This window comes from Danio rerio, chromosome 15, assembly GCF_052040795.2.
Source record: "Danio rerio strain M-AB ecotype USA chromosome 15, GRCz13ab, whole genome shotgun sequence".
NCBI lineage: Eukaryota > Metazoa > Chordata > Actinopteri > Cypriniformes > Danionidae > Danio > Danio rerio.
Genome location: NC_141035.1, coordinates 16,123,350 through 16,131,276, shown reverse-complemented (window position 1 = coordinate 16,131,276; position 7,927 = coordinate 16,123,350). Strand labels below are relative to the sequence as shown.

The 7,927-nt window shown below is 34.5% G+C and overlaps 2 long non-coding RNA genes across 2 annotated transcripts; both read left to right on the top strand.

Moving 5' to 3' along the window:
* The first annotated feature begins 4,344 nt into the window (after positions 1-4,344).
* On the top strand, positions 4,345-5,183 carry LOC148679595 (uncharacterized). Its single transcript, XR_015944982.1, has 2 exons — positions 4,345-4,444; positions 4,995-5,183. It is a non-coding gene; the product is annotated as an uncharacterized LOC148679595 (long non-coding RNA).
* Positions 5,184-5,460: 277 nt separating this feature from the next.
* LOC147840544 (uncharacterized) lies at positions 5,461-7,083 on the top strand. The gene is made up of 3 exons (XR_015508857.2): positions 5,461-5,599; positions 6,111-6,206; positions 6,943-7,083. It is a non-coding gene; the product is annotated as an uncharacterized LOC147840544 (long non-coding RNA).
* Positions 7,084-7,927: the final 844 nt, after the last annotated feature.

The following is a 7,927-nucleotide window of genomic DNA, read 5'->3' as shown; positions in this document are numbered from 1 at the left end:
AATAAATTTCTTTCATACTTTTATACTACACAGATTTAAACTACATAGAACATACTTAACTTAATGGTCACTAAGTAGTTAAAAACAAGTCTAGCCTGAGAAAGTGTGTAATTTCGGAATATAGGTTTTTGAACAGAGCCACAGAGTGTTTTTAATTTTTTTTTTACTTTAACATTTTTGTTTTATTAAAATCGAATGACTTGTGAAGAACTGTTGTCATTTATATAGTGATCCCATGGAAATATTCAGCATATTTTTATTTTCCCCCAAAACTCTCAAAACAAAAATTTGCATCATTACATACCTCTCATATATCATATATATATATATATATATATATATATATATATATATATATATATATATATATATATATATATATATATATATATATATATATATATATATATATATATATTAGGGATGTAACGGTATTGTAAATACCGTCATACCGCAATATTAATTTTTTTCGATATTACCGTAGTCGCATGACTCGGTAAAACTATTGGTCTTCTGAGAAAATTTGCTCAGGCGAATGAAGCGAACGAGAGGTAGCGGAAACTACAATTCCCATCAGCCCTTACTTGGCCATAATCCCTTGCGGTCTGTTGTCGCTACAGATCCAGTAATGCGGAAATGGAGTGTGCTGCTAGAAGCGGGGATAAAAAAGAGCTGGAAAACCCTAAAGTGGGTGTTGTCGCCGCGCGCGTACTGAATAGCGGTGTTGTCGCGCGAGTTCTTATCAGCTATGTTGTCGCGCGCGTACTGAATAGCGGTGTTGTCGCAAGCGTTCTGATCAGCTGTGTTGTCGCGCGCGTACTGTAAAGCGGTCGCGTCGCGGGGGCACTTTTGATCATTTTGGAAGGACACTTTCTATCCAAGACTAAAAGGGCATGTGCACTGCACAGGTTGAGCCTGAGACTAATAACAGTCATGGGGACTGCAGAAACACAGCACACTGTTCAGATTGATGCAGACATGAGACCTTTATCTCACTCATGGTTTGTCCTCTCAAATGGGGGAAAGACAATGCACAACGTTACCCACTGCTGTCAACCTGGGCCAAGTCATATCTCTCTTGTCCCAGAAACCTCAGTCCCAAATGAGAGGGTTTTTTTTTCTGTTGCAGGGGACATTGTAAATACCCAGAGATACCAGCTTTTATCAGATTATATTTATATGATCATTTTCCTTAAAACCCATCTCTATCTAAATGAGTGAGTGATTAAATGTTGAATGTGATGAGTTTTCAACAATACTAAATTGAAACTTAATTTTTTTACATGGTTTAATAATTTTTTGTTATTAAAATTGAAGTTCCTGTTTCAAAGCTTACAGATAGATGGCTAATTTGTATGTCATTGACACTTTTGGCACTTTTTTGGAGTATTTTCATAAGTTTTGTTTTTTCCTGTAAATGATTCAATAAATACCGTACCGTGACATACATGTCTCTCCACTCCACTAATAGCTGGTGTGTGGTGAGCGCACTGGCGCCGTTGTCCTGTGGCAGCCGTCGCATCATCCAAGTGGATGCTGCACACTGGTGGTGGTGTGGAGAGACCCCCCCCCCTCATGATTGTAAAGCGCTTTGTGTGTATGGCCATACACAATAAATGCGCTATTTAAATACACATTACATTTACATATACCGAGGTATTACCATACCGTGAAATTCTGATACCTTTACATCCCTAATATATATATATATATATATATATATATATATATATATATATATATATATATATATATATATATATATATATATATATTTTCCATTCTGTGTCTTTACACCTCCACTCCCACCTCTGTCAGTTTGTGCAAGGAGGCAAGACAGTGGAACCGATATGAGTGCAAGGTTGCTGAACTTCTCAGCTATAACTGCTCTTCAATTTCTGACAATTAAATCTGGCTTCAAAACCACAGGCTATTTTATCTTTTTTTAGTATTTTGTATTTCTCTTTTGAGAGAGAGAAGACAGTTACGTAAAAGAACTGTCTGCTTGTATTAGAAATTATATTCATCAAATCTGTGTTCTTAGAAAAATGATTGTTTAATAATAATAATAATATTAATATTAATGTCTCAGCCTCTGGCATGAAAAAGTAAAGTTTAATTATGCATGTGACCTATTAAATTCAATAGGGAATTTTATTATTTCAAGTATATATAAATGTCCGAATCAGTGTTTTTTGTCTTATTTAAGTACAAATCCAGTATAAATTACTTAACAGTCTAAAATCAAGATACATTTACTTGATAAAATTGATTAGGATATTAGATATACTTGCTTTACGAAAATATTTTCAAATGTGGGTGAATGCTAAAAGTTACAAGTAAACTTATCTACGAATTGGTCAGATATATACTTCTTTTCCTTCAAACTGCATAAATTATTAAGAAAATTACATACTATCTTAAGTGATTTTGCATTTGAAGAAAAATTTAAAGAGCCCCTGTTATGGGTTAATGAAAATGACCTTCTATGCAGTGTGACCTTCTATGCAGTGAATGAAAACATCCAGTTCAGGTTTAAATCTGAAAGTGCACTGTGTTTAAAACCACTGATTCGAAAAGGAAAGAGTCCACTCAAAGTGGAATGAATGATTCGTTTTGTGTTTGGATCTTTTGCCTACTCATGTTGACGGCGATATGTCACATTGCCAAGTGTTTTATCAGGTAAAACGAGAACGCCTGAGTGCGGAGGATCATATGATTTATTGTGATGCGAAGATTACTGTCACTGAGGGCGTACACACACTAAGTACAGTTACCTTGAACCGAGCTAAAGCAAGCTTGTCCCCCCTCTCGTCTCCCCCGATGGCCCGCACTCACAATACATTCGGGCCTGGGCACGCTTAAGTCATCGATGATGGACTGGTCAGTAAGCGCTCTCGCTCAGCTCAGTGGAGATTTCTTCAATTATATCTATAGTTATATGTTGTTTGATATGCTGTCACACTCAGTCAAATATTTTGCAGAACAAATCAGCTACACTGTAAAAACGCCAACTTTCAAAAAGTCCTCTGAACAAAGATTAATAAGTTAACTGAATTTAAATATTTTCATTTGAAATGCTGACAAATAATAGTTAGTTTGTTCAACAAATATGGTGCTTCAATGTGAAAAACTTAAAATATTTCGTTGAACTAATACAAAATTCTTAGTTTTGCGTTGATGCGTGCCCTTCTTGTTGGCGCATGCGCCTTATAAGCTTCTGGCGCATGCGCAATTTACTTCCATAGCTCACTGCAGGGGGTACCTGTCACGTGCGCGCGACAAAACGAACCATCTTTCTTTCTGCGGAGCTACGTGTCAATCGTTTTCATAATCGATTGTATATAATTGTATACATGTTTTTGTGCGATGTGCTACCCATCTGACTGCCCGATCTATTTTACCAGTGTATTAATGATGTGAGAGACCGTGATAGAGCGGTTAAGAGTAGTGGTGGGCAAAGCGAGGCTTCGTGAAACACTGAAACAGTCGAAGCAAATGTGTCGAAGCTATGAAACGTTTCGAAACCTCACTCTACAGTGACATTTAGTGGTCATTTTTATATATATTGCACTGAAACAGCTTCAGCAAAGAACGACTGAACAAATTGAGGGATTAAACCCCACTTTGTGAAAGTGGAATCCTTCGAGTAACATAGTACAGTGGTTAAGGTGTCAGACATCCATGCAGGAGTAGTAGGTTTCGAAGCCAGTCAGTAGTAGTTGTTTTAGAATGCTTTAATACCAGTTGGTAATGCTTTGCTCTTGTATCGTTTTGTTTCAACATTGGTCTGATATCCGAATAAACAATTTGTGAATAAATATGTCTTGTTTTTGTCTTAAAACAGGGTTGTTGCTAGATCAAAAACGGTGGCCTGAAGTTATCAAGAATTATTTATATTATTCATTAAATTTCCCATTTATTGTATTTTATTAATGTCTACCCAAACCCTAAACCCAACCATACTGTAAAAATATTTATTATTGTTTTACAGTGTTACAAAAATGATGCTAAATTGATGGCGTAACTGTAGCTGTATCCTATTTAGGCTACACAAAACAGAAACATGATTAAAATACATAAAACCATGATTTTGAAGTCGGGATTCGAACCCAAAACATCATGCTAAGCATAGAATCAATAAGCAAACCCACAGTGCTCTAAGCCATTTAAGACAGAGATAATTTGGAGACCTTGGCAGTTAAATTAGGATTCACCAGGTCTCGAAACGTTTCTAAGCTGATCGATGCTTTGAATCGCTTTAGTCACGTGACTAGGTGTTTCGAAACACTTTAGTCATGTGACTTGGGTGCTTCGGATCATGCTTCGGTGCAGTGATTCGAAACACTTGCGCTTCGGGATCTCGACACTGTGTCAAAACATCAGTTTCACGTCAGCCATCCCTAGTTAAGAGCAGGCCAACGACGTTTCTGCTAAATCATAGGTATGTATGTCTTTTTTTGTTGTCATCTAACGTTATATTATTTGATATGATGGCTTTGATGTGCGCGTGTATCCTAATACGGAACTATTTGTTATAATTTAGCCGTGAGTTACTTGTTTCGTGCACTTGGTTTTGGCTATTTACATCAATAAAAGTTTAGAGTGAATGTATTTGAAACAAATAGCGATTTCAATCGAGTCATTTGCTTTAATAACTCACGATTAATACAATGAGTATCATATAACATACCAGATCAGGTATCCAAGTCAAATATAAGATTATGTCATGTTTATCTAGATTGCTGTCAGCATTGCGCACATCATAACCTTTTTTCCCTTCGAACCAAAGCCAGTGGAACAAACGGTGACGTGTTTAACTGTGTAATTTGTGTGAAAATCGTGTGATTTTTATGTAATTCATTGCTTGATTTGTTAGCTCGACTAAATGTCTATCATATTCAGACCAACTTGCTTTAACAGTCAGCTAGCTTTTATTTACATAAAAAATATAAAGGGCTAAATATATATTTTTCTTTCTTTTTGCTCAAAAGGACTGAAATATTGACAATGACATAATTCAATGCAAGATTTCCTTGAGGAGGTGAGACTTGCTATCATCAGTGAAATTTGACGGTCATTCACCAGCAGATGCAAGAAACCTTTTCTCTTTGCCCAAAAGAAGTTGTTGAGATTTAGCCAGGAAGAAATTAGAGAGAGATAACCTGGACTTTAAGGAAGAGGTAAGTCACTATATTGCAATTGCTTTGGTTTCATTCAAGGTAGTAATGATAATGCTAAAAATAACAAACAACATTATTATTATAGGTAATTCAAAATACATCTGTATTCAGCATTTGAACATTTAAATATTTACATTTACATATATATATATATATATATATATATATATATATATATATATATATATATATATATATATATATATATATATATTATGTGTAAAAATTAATATGTATGTTTTTTTTTGTATATTGTAGATCTGCACAGAGTTTTCTCAGATCTGTAATGTAGATCTCCTGAGACAGTTAATCGAGTGACTTGATAAATATACAGCACCTCTCCTGAAACTCTACAGAAAAGAAGGGATTCAATGGGTCCAGAGATGGATACAACTTTAAACAAGATGGATGAGCAGGTACTCATTAAGATTTTTTTTTCTTATACACCCGTCTGATGTTTTTAACATGTGCAACATATTTTGTCCTGTCAAGAATTTCATGCTCAGGTAATACAGTCTAATAAAACGTAATTGCAACAATTTAATTGTCCAGACCTTTTGCATTAATTTTAATTGTGTCAAGTTGTGTTTTGATTGTGAGATGGAAGTAAGATAAATAACAGATGTTTCACTTGTTTTGAGTGACCATTTCAAATGAATACATTCAAAGAGGAAAATAGAAAATAATAGCTGTAGTTTTTAACTCAAAGTAATTGTCACATGAAACTAAACATTTTTCTAAATTTGCCAACACAACTATTATCAAATTCCATTGTATGGAAACCACAAAATTCTTTTTTAAAAATAAAGCCATGTGTTTTTTCAACAGCATGAATAAAATACTATGCTCATTTAAATGTACTAAGTACATTTTTACTTACAAAACAACAAGATTGTAAAACACCCTTTGTAAATGACTTTCCTTTAGGTCACTGATATTGTCACCGATCGAGAAAGAGCAGCTCTTGAGGGATTGCCAATTTTTCTTCGTAAAAATTCTGCTTGCTTTCTCAAGATATGTCTGGTAAGTTACCCATTTTCATACCCTATTCTACATTTATTAGTCTGCTTGGTAACACTTTTAATAGCTGCACGCTATAAATAATTTATTTAGTATTAGCGAATAGTTAATTTATTTTCTGTTAAGCATAACTCTACATGAAGTGCTCAATGATTGTATTTTTTTTAACTTTAATGATTCATTTGTATTACTAATTTAAGTATTGCATTATTTACAAACCAGTTATTTAAGAATAGTTGGTGTTTTTAAGATCATTCAGAATGCTTAAGTACACGATTAATAAACTATTCAAATTAACATTTAAATATCCTAATATTAAGGTATGTAATAATAGTTACTTTGTATGTTAGTATATGCTTTATGAGCTTAACTTCATCCAGTTGTGACCTAATCTAAAGTGAGGACTATTTATGCTTTATAAATCCCTTATGAATGACAATTAAAGGCTCAGTTATATTCTAAACAGGACAATAAACAACTTTCACAATTGAAACTGTATCAAATAAAAGTAAATCTTTGCAATTTTATGTAAAATAAAAGTTTAAAAAATTGCTAAATATTAAAAAGTTGTCAATATATTGTTAAATTATTATATATTATAGACTATTCAAAGTGTTACTGTTTGTATGTACGAAAGTATTACATGTTTTTATTTTCTTTGCATAATAGTAATAACATTAATAAGTAGTAATTAATATTACACATCAATTAATTTTCCCATTACTTAATCTCCTATAAGGACACGGACCCTGAAGACCACAGCACCAGAGATTAAAGGATTGGAATCTTCACTGTGGTGGAAGATGATAATGGCACTTCTGCATCCCTGCAATATGTGATGAACCTCGCTAAAATCTTGGAGGAGGCCATAGTACTTCAGGATATCACACATCTGCCTGCAGCCTTCGCTTACTTGTTCAGCCTCTTGTATAGACTAAATATGGAACACCCAAAAGAACTCAAATGTACTTTTTAAGTGATTCAGCATGTTTTATGGAGGTTGGTGGCACATGATCTGCGAGAGTTCAGTTCATTCATTCATTCATTTTCTTTTCGGCTTAGTCCCTTTATTAATCTGGGGTCGCCACAGCGCAATGAACTTGTTTTACGCAGCGTATGCCCTTCCAGCTGCAACCCATCTCTGGAAAACATCCATACACACTCATTCACACATACACTACGGACAATTTTAGCCTACCCAATTCACCTGTGCCACACGTCTTTGGACTGTGGGGGAAACCGGAGAACCCAAAGGAAACCCACGTGAACGCAGGGAGAACATTCAAACTCCACACAGTAACGGCAACTGACCCGTGACCACTTCCTAATGTGCCACTGTTTCAATGTTTTGAGGTCTGTTTTTGGACTTTATGTACTTTGTTGACAAAAGTGCAGTACACTTTAAAGACTGTATGAATGGAGTGGCTTTTAGGGTTTACTCTGATTAGATGATTGTATATTCACCTGGTTTGAGTGTTTAGACACACTAATAGCTTGGTTTTAGTAAGGTTGCCAGTTATTTTATGTTGAGGCAGTGTACAATCTTTTCAAATCTGGAAACATTCAGTACTAGTTGTGTACAAACTAGCCCAATGCTGAACACGGCTAATGTCAAATGCTGATTTTGTATGCAAATGTTTTGGATTGTGATTTGAACACAGTTAAACATAAAAAAAGTGAATTGACTATTCTTGTGTATTTAATTTGAATCCTAAAAATTAATA